General features: G+C 37.4%; 1 protein-coding gene across 1 annotated transcript in view; it reads left to right on the forward strand.

Annotated features, from left to right (window-relative positions):
- Nucleotides 1–4,396: 4,396 nt before the first annotated feature.
- Nucleotides 4,397–18,816, forward strand: part of dnmbp (dynamin binding protein) — an 81,977-nt gene continuing 67,557 nt past the window's right edge. The window contains exon 1 of the mRNA XM_056468868.1: nt 4,397–4,717. The gene's annotated coding sequence lies outside the window, so the exon portion shown is untranslated. The remainder of the gene's footprint in view (nt 4,718–18,816) is intronic.

The raw sequence follows: 18,816 nt of genomic DNA on the forward strand, positions 1-18,816 counted from the left end.
CTGTTTTAGCATTACATTTGAATTCAAAAACATTCAAAGACAGACATGACTAAATATGTATAATAATCAATGCTTTATATTGCTTTATATTGCAAAACAATATGTATGTAAATAATTATCATTTCGCAGGTGAGTGGGCTTGACAACAGACCCTTTCTTATCAACACACAAAATATATAATAGTAATCACAACATTTACACTTGTATATTTAGTAACTTAGAGTTAACGTAACATTTACATACTGCAACTATCCGATGATTTTTTTTTTAATGCTTCATTTATCCTCACTTGTATGTCGCATTGGACAAAAGCGCCTGCAAAAGGAGTAAATGTATTTACTTTAGATGCAAAGATTAAACTACGGTGCTAAAATGTCCTGTGTTCTTCCTGGGTATAACACATACATAGAATAACAATACCCTCTGAATAACAGGAAAAAGGAAAATGTCATCTAGGAATGTCGTGCGTGAGGATTAAAAGCTCTGCCGCTGGAAAATCCAAGCGCTACTTAATCTCTCAAAACCAAGAATAATGTTGTTTGGAGAGCTGTTCCATCAATGAAACAGAAAATGAAGGAAATTTCCGCCAAGAAAAAGGATTATTCATTCCAACTATTAGTGGTCTGCTTGCAATCAAAAAAGATCAACAATCTGGCTTTTACGGTCTATAATAAAGTGTCTAAAATAAAATGGCAGGGCTTGCGTTGTATGAGAATGACACAAAGTTCATGAATAGATCAACAAGGATGAATAGCAACAAAGAGCATCAAGCTCACATGGGCTTTCTCAATGAAAATGTCACAGTGGGAACGGACAACAGAAGCTTTTCATGCTTCCAGGATATGACAGATCTGGCATTTTCTCATAGATGCTGTGGGCATGTCGTGTCAGAGCGGCTCACAACACAGAGCTCAATGCCACAATGAAACCCACGCGGCAGATGTTATTATCTGCCCTTGCTCAACAGTGGATGTGCACACTTGGCTTGGGCTTTCAGAACTAAATAAAACTCCAAGACGAGTAAATACTCCAGGTCAGGGGACAGGTGTTGGGCACAGAATGATGTGTCTGTTATGAGGAAGACAAGATCTGATGAAATAAGTCTTGCTCTACACTACAAACAAGGGCCTCACATGTAGCTTCCTTTCATTGTTTTTGTTTAAAAGGAAGTTTTAGTTAATGCAGACACAGCAGAAATATTCTAACTTCTGACAGTGGTTGAAACATGTGTCTTAAAACATTGTTCTCTTTCCTTGTGGAAAAATATTGAACACTTGTTTTCATAAACTGATAAAATGCTTTACAACTTTATAGATGTTGTTGTTGTTGTTGTTGTTTTTTTAAGCTTTGCAGTATTATTAGCAAATGAAGGGTATCTGTATTCTCAATCTCTGAGAGTAAACTTAAAAATTGATTAAAAATCTTAATCAATCAATAAATCGGTAAGTAAATAAATAAATAAGATGCTATATCAGAATAATATAGGATTCATCAGTTTTGAGTACTTTGTTGCAAAAACTTTATTATAATTTTTTATTAAATGATATTAATTATTCCAGAAAAATACAATTTCTTTAAAAATGCAATTTATATGTATTATTGCAATAAATATTTTGTGAAATGGATAAAATTTCATTTCCTTATTCCACTGCAAACTTTTGCAATAAGTTTTTTTTAATTATATTCTCAACGCATTTCAACTTTTCTGAAACCATTGAAAAAGTGTAGCTGAACATAAGTATATTTATGTATTTATATTTTATTCATTCATTCATTTATTTTCTTTTTGGCTTAGTCCCTTTATTAATCTGGGGTCACCACAGCGGAATGAACCGCCAATGTATCCAGCATATGTTTTATCAAAGACTATAGAATTCACAAGACATGTCACTCGTATCTTTTAAATGGGGAAAAGTGGGTCAATATGGCGAATAAAGCCCGCCTTCTAGTATGGGAGCCAATCATCGATCACTTTAGATTGACCATATAGTGAGTTTCTACAGATTTTGTGTGATTTGGGCGTTTAGAAATGAAACTAAAGAGACGGTTGTTGTTTAATTTCATTGGTGATTCCTAATATGAAATTCAATGGTAAGCTTGAAAAGCAGTTTTGGAGAATTTGATGTTTCCCCATTCAGACGGAATGCCCGAACATACTGCCCGTGAGGCGTTTCAAAGATGGCTGCTGAGTGAATGACTTGCCTTAAAGGGACTTTGGTTTTTTACGAAGTAAAGTCTTGATCAGATATGCGGCCGGCCGGAAGTGCGATATGCACATTAATAAAGCAGCATTTTTTATGACACTGTATAACAATAATTAATATTTTTACAGTACTGTGACGGTTGGTTTTAGGGTTGGGGTGGGTGTAGGTGTTAAAAGATACAATTTATTGGGTAATTTAATAGATAACATAAATAATACTCGGTGCAACTACTGTTTTTAGGTTACTGTGATGGTTGGGGTGGGGGTAGAAGTTAATAAAATACAATAAATGGGAAATTTAATAAATAATAGAAAGAATTCTCATTAACTTCCGGCCGCAAATGTATACAATCTAGCAACAACCGTTTTAAGCTACGGTCACACTGGGCTGTGTGTGTGCGAAATTCTGTCATGTGGCGCTGCGAAAAGGGGCGGGATTAAACAAGCTAATTAGACATTTAAAGGTGCGGTCACACTTGACTTTTCTTCCCATAGACTTCCATTCATACGCACGCGAATGCGTCAGACCGAAAACGCGGGGTCATGCGTCAAGTTTCGCATGTTGCTGCAGTGCAAAGTTCAAGCTTGGGGAACTCTAACCTGCTAAATCGCATCACTTGACTGCGTGAGAGCAATTGAGGATCAAAACAGGACCTCTCTGGGCAAAAATGTAAAACATGGAGCAATCGCTCGCTTTTTTAAATGTCTAATAAGCTTGTTTGATCCCGCCCCTTTTCGCAGCGCCGCACGACAGAATTTCGCACACACAAAGCCCGGTGTGACCGTAGCTTAAAAAAGCGAGCGATTGCTCCATGTTTTAAATTTCTGCCCAGAGGGGTTGTGTTTTGATCCTCGATTGGTCTCATGCAGTCAAGTGATGCGATTTCGCAGGTCAGAGTTCACCAAGCTTGAACTTTGCACTGCAGCAACATGCGAAACTTGACGCATGACCCCGCGTTTCCGGTCTGACGCATTCGCGTGCGTTTGAATGGAAGTCTATGGAAGGAAAAGTCAAGTGTGACCGCACCTTAAAGCTGCGGTCACACCGGGCTTTGTGAGTGCGAAATCCTGTCGTGCTGCGCTGCGAAAAGGGGCGGGATTAAACAAGCTAATTAGACATTTAAAAAAGCGAACGATTGCTCCATGCTTTAAATTTCTGCTCAGAGAGGTCCTGTTTTGATCCTCGATTGGTCTCATGCAGCCAAGTGATGCGATTTCGCTGGTCAGAGTTCACCAAGCTTGAACTTTGCACCGCAGCAACCTGCGAAACTTAACGCATGACCCCGCGTTTCCGGTCTGACGTATTCGTGTGCGTATGAATGGAAGTCTATGGGAGGAAAAGTCAAGTGTGACCGTACCTTTAAGCTGCGGTCACACTTGACTTTTCTTCCCATAGACTTCCATTCATACGCACGCGAATGCGTCAGACCGGAAACGCGGGGTCATGCTGCGGTCACACTTGACTTTTCCTTCCATAGACTTCCATTCAAACGCACGCGAATGCGTCAGACCGGAAACGCGGGGTCATGCGTCGAGTTTCGCAGGTTGATTAAAAACATGGAGCAATCGCTCGCTTTATTAATGTCTAATCATCTTGTTTAATCCCGCCCCTTTTCGCAGCGCCACACGACAGAATTTCGCACACACTGAAACTCTGGTGTGACCTTAGCTTTACGCAGCAGATGCCATTCCAGCTGCAACCCATCACTGGGAATTACTCATACACTCTCATTCACACACATACACTACGGACAATTTAGCTATATATATAAAAACATAATTGTTATTATAATAAGATGTTATTAAAATAATGTTATTAAAATAAGATAAGTAACGTTACACAAAATTGTTAATTTTTTGTAACTACTAACCAGCAAGACTTGAACTTATAATGCACATATATCTATAAAATAAAAGTAAGATATATATATATATATATATATATATATATATATATATATATATATATATATATATATATATATATATATATATATATAAACTTAAATCGAGTGAAATAAAACACCAATCCAGTGGTTTCACATCAGAAGAGTAATTTAAATGTCTACTTTGTTTAAACACTATTAAAAACGGATACCTCGTGCTGAAGCTCCTGCAGGATTTTCCTTCAGGCATGTGGAAGGCAGCCCTGCGCTCGCTGTCAGCAGAGGGTGGTTGTGTGTGTGTGTTGATGTTGATGTCAGCATGGAGGCAGTTCAGGATCAGCCTGCTGGCGCTTCCATTGGGATGACAGCTGATCCCGCCGTGGCGTAGATGAGCATCGGGATCATCCGATCAACTGCTGAGAGTGAGCCTAGTCAATGACAGGCGGCTGAAACGCACGTTCGTCTCATCCGAGGTTTATATTTCACACAACACTCAACGATACAAACTTAATGGCAGAAGGGAAAACCCGAACGAGCATCAGTTGGAAAGGAAAGTTCCCTTGCTGTCGGTTTTTATAGTTTCCTGCAGCGTAGTCTGACCGCACTGAGGACATTTGTGATCACACAGGTGAGTGAAATGTTGAATTTGACATAGTTCAAGCATATAGTCTGTAGTGGTTTTAATGGTAACGTCGGTTACGTCGAAACGAACCGCGAGTTCAGTTATAACATTCTCTCTCATGTTTAAATCTGTTTCACCGGTATTGTTTTGTATAAATACCGGTCTTGTGAGAATTATGTCTGTTATACTTTTGTCTAGCGTCGACCAACAGGCAAATATGTACATTTGCTTACCGTTTTCTTCAGAAAACACGATAAACCGTTAGCGGAGGGGGTTTGATTCTTTTTAGTGATTCGAATCTTTTGAATCGATTCGCGTTGCTTTTTCATCAGGTTACGCTTTATACCGGTGAGTCTCATTGAGTTACTGAATTAATCTTCATTCAGCTGATTCAGTAAGAGTTCGAATAGCTTCCAAAACAAGTCTGAACGTGATAACTTTAGTCAAGATATCGACTAGTCGCAGTAAAAGGGGCGTAACGTTACTTGTTTTGGAGAAATGCTTTATCAAATCAAATATTTGGAAAACAGTCTTAAACGAGCTCAAGCTGGTTTCATGGTTTTAAATTAACTGGTTCAAGATGGTCTCACAATCTAGCCAGGCTGAAGTTTAACTGGTTTTGCGGGTCCAGCTGGTTTACAGCTTAGTTTCCCGACTAACTTTAGTTTAAAATTGCTCAAATCAGAGAATACTCCAACGTGATCAGACTGGTAAACCAGCAGACCAGCTTAGACAAGACTCTGGCGTTTTAAACATGCTTGAATTTGCAGGAGAATATTAATCATTCATTCAAATCCGATGACTATTGTAAATCATGAATATCCATTTTAAATCAGTCAAGCTGAACATAAGCAGTTTACATTTTATTAGACAACAAGTCTACTGAAACAGAAGATACGTTTGATTCCTGTCACCTGTCAGATGGCAACTGTTGTCAGTTGTCTCTCTTGCTGAGAAAGCAACCGCATGTCAGGCTTTAGGACACTATTCATTCACATAAAAACAATTTGTGTGCTATTCAATTGTGGAGAATAAACTTCTATAGGTGTTGGCTTTTGTAACGGTGCTTTATTTACCCGAGGATTAACGGAACACTTATTTGTCTATTCTGCAATCCGATATTCACAAACATTATTGTGTTGTTTGTCATTCAGACCTCAGAGATGTAGTCAGTTCCTAGTCAGTTGCAACAGGTTTAGGCTGGATTTCTGTGGACATCTTTAGTATTAGGTATTTAAAAACATGCTTTGGCTTTTTTAGTACTGGAAAAACATAGGCAACTTAGTGTTGAGGGGTGACGCAGTGGGTAGTGCTGTCGCCTCACAGCAAGAAAGTCGCTGGTTCGAGCCTCGGCTGGGTCAGTTGGCATTTCTGTGTGGAGTTTGCATGTTCTCTCTGCGTTCGTGTGGGTGTCCTCCGGGTGCTCCGTTTTCCCCCACAGTACAAAGACATGTGGTACAGGTGAATTGGGTTGGCTAAATTGGCCGTAGTTTATGAGTGTGAATGAGTGTGTGTGGATGTTTCCCAGAGATGGGTTGCAGCTGGAAGGGCATCCGCTGCGTAAAACAAATGCTGGATAAGTTGCCGCTTTATTCCGCTGTGGCGACCCCAGATTAATAAAGGGACTAAGCCGACAAAAAAATGAATGAATGAACTTAGTGTTAATAAAATAACCGTGTTTGCATATCACACAGGCTTTTATTTCATGGTGTTTCATGGTAGTGTTAGCTGTTATTTTCAAATACATGCAGTTATGGAAAATGTGACAGACCACATGAATATTCTCTGTTTGTCTGGATTTACAGTTCATGGTTGCATTTGAGTCCCTTTTTATTTTGTTCTGCAAACCACTGATGACACTTCTTCTAAAGTGACAAAAAAGTCCAAATGGCAAAAAAACATGGCATGTCTTCAGACATTTACTGAGGACAACACATATACTTAATACACAAATACTCTTTATTAACCATGTACACATAGATATCACCTATATGCTATAAAATTGCAGGTTTACTATGTCTGTATGTACTAACTTATATTTGATTGTAATTTAAAGGTGCAGTAGGTGATCTGCCTAAATTCTAACCTGGTAGCATAATATCTTTAAAATACAGTCCCTCCCCTATCATCCAAAGCCACGCCTCCTTATATCATGAACGCGCATCTTAAAGATGACAGAGACCTACTAGATCATGTCATTCACCAGTTAAAAAACTTTGTAGTACTTTATAATACTACAATTCTGAATGAAAAACTGTATTAAATCTAGCACGTTTTCAGTTATGTAGTTAGCAAGCAAAACTTGTCATCACTCTCTCATCAGTCTCATTCTCCCACATGCTTTGTACTAAAGCGACTACTGTATGCTTACTGGTTGGCTGGCAGGCTGCAGGTATGACTCTTATTACTAAGCCATACAGTACTTGCATGGTATTATAGACCGAATATTCAAAGTAGTACGGTAAACAATATAGGGACCGCGTCACAGGTTGACATTGTTAAAGAATAAAAGTTCTTTTGATTTTAATGCAATAATGTGCACCTTATGTCAAGCTGCTTTGAAACAATAGTTGTTGTAAAAAGCACTATACCAATAAACTTGAATTTAATATATGGATTTTTAGACAAAACGATACCAATGTTTTCACTTATGAACAGTTTATAAGTAATAGCTGGATAACTCTGATTTTTATTAAAATATTTGACAAGAAAATGCTCTAAATGACAACGTTATTCACCTTATTCTCCGCATATGAGTGGCCGCAGCCATTTGAATCATTTTGGCTCAAGACTTCCGGTCTCATTCACTTCCATTCACTTTTAAACGTTAAAAACAGCTCGTTTTGCTGCTTGGTGTTGCAAACTGACATTTTCCTATTATATTATTCTACTTTGTCTTTACTGTCATGCAAACACTTGTTTGTAGAGTAAGTAGTGTGACCGTTTTCTGCCGTTTATTATTCCTAGTCATTTCTCCCATAGGCAGCTGAATTGGAAGTTCTAAAACAATCGCAAAAACGCGCGCACATCCGCATTGAAGAATAAGGTCAATATTAACATTTTTTTTCTCAAACATTCCTAGTAAATCCAATGCAACCAGAGAAGCTGAGAATTAAACATAGAAAAATGTAGAAAGCCAAGGCAATGTTCCTTGTTCCACATGGAGCGTTTGAATTATTAATATAGCAGGGAGTAGTAGCATTCCCTGTCCAAGTTTGTCATCCAAGCCTTGTTGTGTTGATATTATGAGACATGTCTGATATTTGAAACATGATTGCTAATTCAGTGATGTTTGCTAACTATACCTGTCCTGCAAAAGGACACATGCTTCTCAAAATGATATCTGTCATTTTACACATGCTGTTCTCTATCACCAGGTGACAGGTGTCATTTTGATTCGATTCATTGGAGATTGCAGGTTGTGTTTACAACGTGTAGAGACTTAGCTTCACACCACTTGTAGCCAAGAGAAAAAGTTGGGAACATTCCTGGCATTCTTTTCCAGCCACAACTGATGTAAGCATAGCTTTGGAAAAAAAGTACTTCTTAAATCACTAGGGAATAGTGTTTTGGCGTTGTCTGTGAGAGAGCAGTATTGTCCCCTGACACTCTCTGACTCGACAGTAAGCTTGCAGTACATCTCTCAGCAAGAGTACCACCATTGATATCAGATATCTGTTTGTTTTGTTTCATCATGTGCACCATTCAGATTCAACCACAACAACTGATGGCTGCCATTTGTCTACAGCACCAGCTGTGAGGCCTTGTATTGCTCGTATTGCACATGACCTCTACTCATTTACTCCAAGAAGGACTAAACTCGTCAGATTAGGGTACAGAATAGAGGTCATGTGGAACCAGGTCATGTGACTACAATCTTGCAAAGGTGACACAAGCCAAGTGTCATGAAATGAGTCAGAGATTGATGACCGTTTCTGTCCACTGGATAATCTTTCACTCGTTATCCTTTTTGGTTTTCAAGATGACAATGAGTTTGTGGTCTGTGGTGGATGATCTTTTGTGTTTAGAAGAGCTAGTTTTTTTGTTTATGACATTGTTCTATCTTTAGCCAGCTTCACATGTGTCTAAATCACACCGCTTTTAGTGAGTCAGGGATAACATATGACTTTGTGTTGCCAAAATGACAAAGATAGTCAGAGCTATGTGTGGTATATTGTAAAGGACTTTATTGTTGCACATATTGAGCAGCTTTATTTTCATATTCAATGTTAAACCATGGCTTTTGAATTGATGCATTTCTTTAGAACAGTAAATGTCTTAAGATACTAAAATTGAATTGCAATTATGATTCAGTGAAGTAGCATTGCGTATTTAAAATGTATATAAGCAAAATATTATTTAACACTCGAACTACCAAGTAGGGTTGGGTCAATAGATGATTCCATCGCCGATGGCCAATAGCCATCACGATGCTGAGCTGGTATCGCGATCCTCTGCCCCACTGCCATCGCAGCAGCAACCCACACATGAAAAATACACACTTAGACCCCGTTTACGCTAATACGTCTTAGTTTTAAAATGGCATTTTAAAACGAAAACGATCCACGTCCACACTGGCGTTTCACTTAGCATTTCTGAAAAGCCCTCCTTCCACACTATACCACTGAAAATGAACATGTGACCATGAGTGCACACACACACACACACACACACACACGCACACACACGCACACACACACAAACACACTCTGTCATGCGCTGCAGTGTCTGAGCTCCAGCAGTCAACCCAGAGAGGAGTGTACATTGGACAGTTCAAGGATATCAAGGATGTACCGCTGGATCGTGTCTCACAAGTTGTTAAACATGATATATTTGATTAATCTCGTCTCTAACGACTCTTTGGTCTTTTGAATCTATCAGGTAACATGTCTCACATCGCAAGTACACTGCTTCAATCTTTCGCTTTCACGCTTGTGTTTAGTAATTTTAGCGAAAACCTCAGATACTGTTGGTTAGTTCCTGTTGTTTGTGCACCTTTTTACCAACCAAGTTTGTCGACGCCATTATAACAACACAGATCACTCTGCCTATTTATGCCAGAGTCCCGAGGAAAAAGTGATTGACAGGTGATATTTTGTGTGTAACTTATCTTTATTTATTTATGATTTGGTTATGGGTAAAACAAAGCCCATGCGGGTCAGGTAGTTGAAACAGTAGGCTACAAATAATTAATTTGTTATGAATTAATTAATTATTCATAAATAATTAATTCACTGCTGCCTGTGACGACTATTACATCGTCTATCGCGATGTTTCACATTAGACCTCAAAATTACGATAAAAAAAATACGATGCCAAATTAGTCGACATCGCCCAACCCTACTACCAAGGCCTGACTTTTCCCCAATATGTGTATTAGGGCTGTGCAATTAAATGAAAATCAAATTTCGATTTCGATTTTGGCTTCTAACGATTATGAAAAAGCATTAATCGAGATTAAAAAAACGATTATTGCATCATATACCCCCCTTTTCAGTTGTACACATTTGTTGCTCTGCAAAGCTCAGTTCCACGTGAACATTACTAAAAGTATGTACTTTAATGTAACGTTTGCAGCACGGGATGCGCATCATTCATTGATGAACATTCAAATCATTCATGTTTAAAAGCGCAAACTAGACCGTTTGCTTCTGTGTGTGTGCGCACTTAGCCTCGGAGACGTGCGGAGCACACACATTCAACGGCATCTTAATGCGAGTGCTTTAATGGTCAAATACATGCACATTTGTGTCAGAGCGCGGTGTTTAGTAATTCATATTAACCCTCATTTGTGTTATAAACAAACAAGTTGAGAATCAAAAGACATGTGAAAGTGAAACCATATCAGAGCCGCACTATTCTTTAAGTGACAGCACAATATTCATCCTGCCGCCTGTTTTTCTCCAACAAATGGAGAAAATCCCTCACTGCTCTTGACTGAAGGACTTTTGTAGCTGAATTTTTTTTTTTCTTACAGTAAAGATGCTTAAAGCACAGTTTGTTTCATATTTTTATTCTATTGTATTTATTTTCCTTTCCTTATTTACAGGGAGGAAAATTACTGTGCATAAATACAATTAAAGTCAGAATTATTAGCCCTCCTGAATTATTAGCGACCCTTCCCCCCCAATTTCGGTTTATTGCAAAGATTTATTTTCAACCCATTTTTAAACATAACGGGTTTAATAACTCCTTTCTAATAACTGATTTCTTTTATCTTTGCTATGATGTAAAGTACATTATATTTTACTAGATATTTTTCAAGATACGAGTATTCAGCTTAAAGTGACATTCAAATATTGCTTAAGGGGGCTAATAATAATGACCTTAAAATAGGTCTCAAAATATTAAAACTGCTTTTATTCTAGCCGAAATAAACAAATAAGCCTTTCTCCAGAAGAAAAAATATTATAGGAAATACTGTGAAAAATTCCTATTTTAAACATAATTTGGGAAATATTTCTATATATTAAAAAAAATTCACAGGAGGGCGAATAATTTTGACTTCAACTGATAATTGTTTTGAATAATCGTGATTACAATTATGACCAAAATAATCGTGATTATGATTTTTCCCATAATCGAGCAGCCCTAACGTGTATATTTCTTTCTAACATAATTATTTTATTGTTATTACAAAACACAAACGAGTTATGAGTATTGCTACCTATATCTGCCATAGTGGTCAAAAGTACTGCATGCATTTAAGATCTACCAAAGACTATGGAATACACAAGACGTGTATTTGATTGGGGAAAAGTGAAGCCCTGCCTACTAGTACAGGAGCCAATCATCCATCGCTATAGACTGATGTTTCTCCGGGGGAAAAGCTTGGACCAAATGTGTGCTCTTATGATAGTTTGTTGGTCAGCAAACGCGCTGGAATATCAGCGAATACTTGCTTCACAGACATAAGAAATATATGCACATAAAGCTTGAAATCTGCGCTTTTAAATGAACCAAGTGCAATTGAATACAAAAGTTTTTGGTTTTGTAATCTGTATGAAACAAACACAAGGTACAGTCCACCCTGTCAAACCACATCACATGACATAAATTACTAAAAAGTCCACAAACTTGTAAACAAAGTCGCTGTTATTTCTGGAGGAGATTCACCATCAAGACCAAGTTGTGGATTACTTCAGAAGACCAGTACGATTGTCAGGTGGTCATTATCCAGAGGTATATGTAGAATGGCCATAAATGAGGTTGGTGTCGGGATCGCATTTCATTCAAGTGCACATGCACATTAACTTGGGCAATCTGAAAATGTCAATTTTGTTTAATTTTGACATTTAGAAATGAAACTTATGAGAAACGAAACATCTTGTTTATTGGTGACTCCAAATATGGAATGTAATCGTAAGCTTGGCAAACAGTTTTGAAGAATAATGCCCGAGAGGCACTTCAAAGATGGCCACCGAGTGAAAGGACGTTGGATCTACTTTTTCATGTGATCTCAAATATATACATGGCTCAGTTGCCAAGCAACTTCTTGCTAACAAAAACATAACTTTCGGTTGGCAAAAGCATAACATTACATCAGATATGTCTCTCAAAACAGTATATTCAGTGCTGAGAAAAATACCTTCTCCCCTGCTTGTAAAAACGAAAATGAAAGTGAGGCATGGATGCGGGCAGTCTAGTAGCTTAACTTTACATTTATAGTGTGTATTACCAAAAAGATTGTGTTTTTAGGGTGATGACTTAATTAAATATGATGGCAGACATTCAAAGCTTAATTTTAATGATGTGACAATAAGATGTCTTATATGAGAGTTGTCGGAATGACCCCTCTAGTGGGTATAGACTTCTGGTAGTTCCAGTGTTAAATCCCCAAATCAATGGAGAGATCAGTTTAATTCTGAATTGAATCAGATCATTGTTCATTTGCAGAAGCATATTTGAATCAAATCTAAAACCTATGCATAATCGATTTAATTCATTTTCCTGTCAAGCTTTTACATCTGAACTCTTCATATATGAATCCTCAGAATTCCTAAAATCATATTTGAGTTCAGTGTTTACACAAAGATTCACAGCCATAAGAGCCACTAAAATTTTTTAATAACATAAATATATAATATATATTTTTTTATTCCATTAACCATTGATTATAGTCAACTAGTAAGTAATAATAATAAATAGTTTCACATCCTTATTTCACCAGTGCAGAGACTTAAACAGTAACATATCACAAACATTTCCTCTCAAGAGGGGTCTTGATGTATTTTAGTTCTTTCACAACCTCTAAAAAGGCCGAATGATAATTGTTTGATGTTTTTTTTTTTCTTCTTGAACACCCTGTGTAGAAAAAAAGCCCTTTATGCAAATCACTGTAAGTACTTTAAGCCTCAGCGGTGGGCTGTAGTCCAGTAGCCTCATTAGATGCTCTGTAGGAGAGTGTTGTCTGCGTAGACTGTAAATAAAGACCAGACTCTCAAGTTTGTGTTTGTGGGGGGAGGTGTTTTGGGGAGAATGTGACATTTCAGAAAGGCTTGCAAACCTCTTGGTGTCCATAGCAACTGTGTCCATCTGGTTTGTGCTCCTGAAGACGCAATGTTTGTGGAGGGAAAGTTCCCCATGCATGGTCTCTTGGATTTTCCCCATAAAACTCCACTTGGACCTGCCAAAGATACACCTCCCATCCTCATATTTTTATGAAGTCAGCCTAGAAACATGGCATGTGGTGGAATGAGGAAGTTTGGGCGATCTGAAAAGTGAAGTAAGAGCTTTACACGAATGTTTAGAGAAAGAGAAAGCTTTTACTCTGCTGTCTTAAATTACTGAGAGAAGCAAAGCAGCATTGAGGAACACACAGAGAATGTATTGGACATCTGTGAATACTGATTTTAAAGGGAGGTTTTTTCTAGAACTAAATCACTTTGGTCATTATTTGTTCACCCATGTCCTATATGTATGTGATTAACATTTTATAGTTGAATAAAAGGGCAAGCACTACTTCTTGTATGTCAAGTTAGTTTCTAGCAACTTAAATTTCAGTCCATTTCTAATAAAAATCAGGATCTAATGGAGTGTGACATCAGAAGTGTTGATAAAACTGGAGCAGTTTTATCAACCAATCAGTCAATCAAACTTATAATGGTACAGTACAGTACGGGTCACCTTTATCAGGCTTGCGTTTCCACTGCCAAAAGGGTACCAATGGTACTTTTTGGGTGGGCATGGTGTATGACAGAAAGTTTTAGTCAACGTCATTCTCGCACAAGGAAATGTCAAAGTAAAGCTGTGTGGGTTGTTCACGTATCATATGAGAAGCACTTCTCACAAAACAGATGCTTTATACATAAATACTTATGTGTAAATGTCCATTATAGCCTTGTAAACAACTACGGGGCACAGGGTAGTTCTGCTCTTCTTGGCTTTGTGTCTGCTCATCAAGACGAAGACAAGGTTTGTTTAAGCTCGGGTTGACCATGGCTTGTTATTATATGTATATATTATTACGGGGTAATGTCTCGGCTGTGTTTTTAAAAATGGAGGTTCCATTGTTGTCATTCTCCTGCTAGTGACGTATGTCAGTAAACCAACAGCGTTCAACTGCGCATCTTGCTCCGCCTTTTGGTACACTTTTGTTGTGCTAGGTACCCTTCCAAAAGGGTACCCAAAAAGTGGTATGGTACGATTTGCTTTTAGGTACCGTTTGACGGTGGAAACAGCCATAAAAGCGTACTGAACAGTACCGTACCTTATTGTACCACTCAGTGGAAATGGGCCATTAAAACACACAAAGTGAACCAACGTGCTGTACAGATAACTAAAACTCAGGATATAAAAACTAAAACAGGATATAAAAGACATAAAATAAAATAAATAGTCAAAATGACAACAGGTGTCAAAGGGCCAAAGAGAAGAAATGGATTTCAAGATATGATTTAGGTTTAAGATACTAATATTTCATATTATTCCTGAGCATCAAATGAATAGGCTTTTTTTCACATATACAGGATTGGAATGTGGAGGAATCGTTAGTTGTGTAAAATGGTTTCCGGTCTAACCAATAATGGCTGAAGCATCATCAAGGTGTCACTGTAGCGTCCCTTGTTGCTCTAGCAATAAGCGTCGTCAACCATATTTGAGTTTTCACACGTTTCCCAGCTGTAAATATGACAGGAAGAAATGTGTGCATGTCATTCAATGCGATTAGTCTCTGACTTTTAACATCCTCAGAGGCAGCACATATGTTTGCAGTCGTCAATATGAGGCGCCGTGTAGGATTTAAATCAAACTTCGCTTATCAACACACACATGTGCATATACCCCTATAAATTACTTGCATATACACCTATACACACACATATATGAAACTTGCGTATATACATATAAAACTGAGGCATGCATACACCCACATAAACACGCACATACATATAAACTTAATCCTTGCATAAACACCCACAACAACACGCACACATACACATAAACTCGCTGCATGCAAACACGCACTGGCATATAGCCCCAATGCCTAAACTCAACGCATGTATAAATAAACATTGAATAAATAGATTCAATGTTAAATGATGGTTTTTTTGAATAATGATGCATTTTTTGAGATCAGTAATCAACTTGAAATGCTAAAATCGTGTTATGCTGAAGAAGAGTAAATAAACTGAGAAGAGTACAGAGAGAAGAAACAAAAATTAAAGAAAATAATACTATATTAATGCATGCTGTATGTAAAACTGAGAAAACTGATTTGATTTTGTTTAGGTTGCAAACTAAGGGCTTACCATGTCAAAATTTAATATGATTTAATATGAATACTATACTACGTTTACCACATGTTTTTGGTTCAGATCATGAATGTGTATGTGTACTCAAATTCTTGCTTTCAAAGGAAATGTATGGCAGTAGGAATTCAATTCAATTCACCTTTATTTGTATAGCGCTTATACAATGTAGATTGTGTCAAAGCAGCTTCACATAAAAGGTCATAGTAAATTGGAACAGTGTAGTTCAGTTTTTAGTGTTTAAATTCAGTTCAGTTTAGCTCAGTTCAGTTAGCTCAGTAGGAAGACATCAAACTTACATTTTATAAATTTTTTTTATCATCTAAAGATTTCAATTGCACTAATAAATCAGACTTGGATGGATTCATTAAAATTTGCATAATCTCTAAAGCTCACTTGAATTGGCTTTTGATGATGCTGTGTTGTCTTTAACGCTTTGCAAACCACTTTATAAGAGATAGCTTTATCCAAGAACACTTTCTAAAATCAACTAACTGGCAGTTTTGTATACAGCTTATATCATGCAATAGATAATTTGTTTCAGTTTACTGTATTACCCTTAATTTTAGTAAGTGAAACACACTTTCCACAGCTGCGACATGCTGAAAGTCAACTGCATTTTCTCCTGTGCTGAGACAGAAGTGAGCCACATGCTTTTGAGCTCATCTAGAATGATCCTCATGCTAGGACTGTGTTGAAATGAATGCGTTTAAATGGAGGCAACATTCACGTGCCTTACTATGGGCACAAACAATGCCAGGGCTGTAAACAACCAACAGTAATATAAAAAGCAGCAGAACAGTGTCACAAATGGAAGCTTCCAGTCCTGAATGTTTTGCAGTAGTGAAGAGGGGCAGTGAGCGACCCACCTCCCTGCATATCCCCCTATTGTTGGCATGAAATCGGACCTGTTCAATAAATAAAAGCAGACGGTCAGCAGATCGGGTTCCAGAGAGGGAGTACTGCGAGACAATCGGAAAAGAGGAAAGGGATGGTTATAGTTTCGAGGGGAGAGTCTTGGATCTGAAAAAGGATGAGGAAGACTGCTGACGTGTATAGCCAAGGGAAGGATGTTGTCACTTAGACTTATGGTTGGATCACACAACTACCTATGACGGTGAAAGAGAAAAACAGAGAGGCAACAATATGTGTTATATCCGAGTTTGGAATAAACACTTATGATGTTAATTTATGTCACGGCAAATCCAGATGTGTGGGTGGGTTTTAGCTGCAGTTTTACACTATGCTCTGCACTTAAAAATTTTTCATTGGATTTGCTAAATTGTTTTAAGTTAAGTGGTTGCAAACAATTGATATATAGCTAAATTTAAACAAACAAATTAAGTTGAACATTACTAAATTTAATTTGTTTAAATTCAGCCCATATGAATTTTTTGCAACCACTTACCTTAAAACAATTTAGTAAATGAATAATCTTTTTCAGTGTGACTTGATGTCATGCACCATGTTTCCAGTAGTTAAATCAAACAAGCGTCTTAAACAACTTGACTTTTCAGCTTTAGCTTTGATCCGAAACTCATCTTTTCAATACATAAACTCTAAACTATCTTTAGATAAATATAATTAAAGTAAGTATAATATAATTAATAAATATAATTAATGTTAGTTCACCCAAAAAAGAAAATTCTGTTATTATTTGCTCACCCTAATGTCGTTACAATCCCCTGAGACCTTTGTTCATATTTAGAACACAAATTTATATATTTTAGATTAAATCTGATGTTCAAAGTCCAAAAAAGAATCAAAACATGTTAAAATATTCCATGTGACTTCAGTGGTTCAACTGTAACCATACAACGCTTCAGGAACACATTTGTGCACCAACAAATTGTAAAATCAACTTTGTGTCTTTTGAGTCAGGTTCATATTTACTAGGGCTGCACAATATATCACAAAATTACCTTTATTGCGATAATAGTATATGCTATGTACGTATCATAGATGTGTGGTAAATTACATTTATTTTATGCATTGGTTGTTTATCTGAATTTGACCAATCAGCTGGGGCCTTATTATCTTTTCCCCACCTCTTAAGTAGTTGCTTGCTGTTAGAGCAGCTCAAAGGTGAACCCAGAACTGATAATGAATATGGCGGGAGTCAAGACAAGAAAATAACAACAGCCAATCAGAGTCAGAACATCTGCTGAGGGTTGTCACCCATAGTAGAGGTCTGCGCGGGACTAATTTATTAGCTCTTGCCCTTTCCCGCAAAGTTTTATTCCACACAGACCACTCCCGTCGTATATTTAGCCTTTGCTCACCCGCTGCCTGACCCTCCGTTTTCTACCCGACCCGACCATTCCCGCTAAATTTATATCTGGTTTCCAAAATCTCACGTTTAAATTGGTTTAAATTAGATTAAATTGGACGTTTAAACTACCAAAAGAGAGCGATAACAGATATGTTGACAAAGAATTGTAGGCTAAATGTTAGCATTGTTTGCCCCCTTGTGATGAGACATGAGTGCCGCCTTAAACCTCAGGTTCCAGTCTTGTGACTGCTAAATGGAAAAACTTTGAGGTATTATCACATAGCGCTAAGGGTAATTTTTTTTTATTTGCGTCTATGCCGCATGAAAAGACTCCCATACATCAGACATGACTGATGTGTGTTTCCTAACAGTAAACTGACCATTTTCTAATTCAAGCTGAAGGACAGTGCAATTTCACTTTGTTCTCCAATGTTGGAAACCCACTCTGTGGATTGTTATGCAGATGATGCACGCACAGACTGTGCGAAGGGAAAAAAAAAAAAAAAAAACATGTGCAGAAAGCACTGGTCCATGCGTTCAGCATGTAACAGTCATGAGCACTGGCTGTACCGATGCTCAATAAGAATGAAGAAATCACAGATATGCTTTTCCGAAATAATGTCTGGACTTGGGAGTGCTATATTGTTAGACCGTCCTCTCCCGTTCAAATTACACCAGAATTACTGACTGCTACCGCGTTCTATTCGGAAATTTATTCCCACGCTGCAGGAAATCTGGTTGGATCCCACAGCTCCCACGATACAGCCATGAGAATGCAGACTCCTAACCAATAGTGTATTAAAGACTAAATGTTGACAGTTAAACTTTGCATCCATCTTGACAGTTGTTTATTTTTTAAGTAGAATTAATTTGATCTGAAAACATATCTTTTACCTGTTTATTTTTTTAACATCATTACATAAATAAAATATTTTAAAAAATCATTACTAATAAAAATAGCATTTTTCTAGGAAAATGTTATATAGTAAGAAATATTTTTCTCGCAACACTCAACACTATGGCATAGTGCATATTTTCTGGCATAGTGCATATAGTGCATAAGTATCATGCATCCCTAATATTTA

The sequence above is a fragment of the Danio aesculapii genome, chromosome 12, assembly GCF_903798145.1.
Source record: "Danio aesculapii chromosome 12, fDanAes4.1, whole genome shotgun sequence".
Classification (NCBI taxonomy): Eukaryota; Metazoa; Chordata; class Actinopteri; order Cypriniformes; family Danionidae; genus Danio; species Danio aesculapii.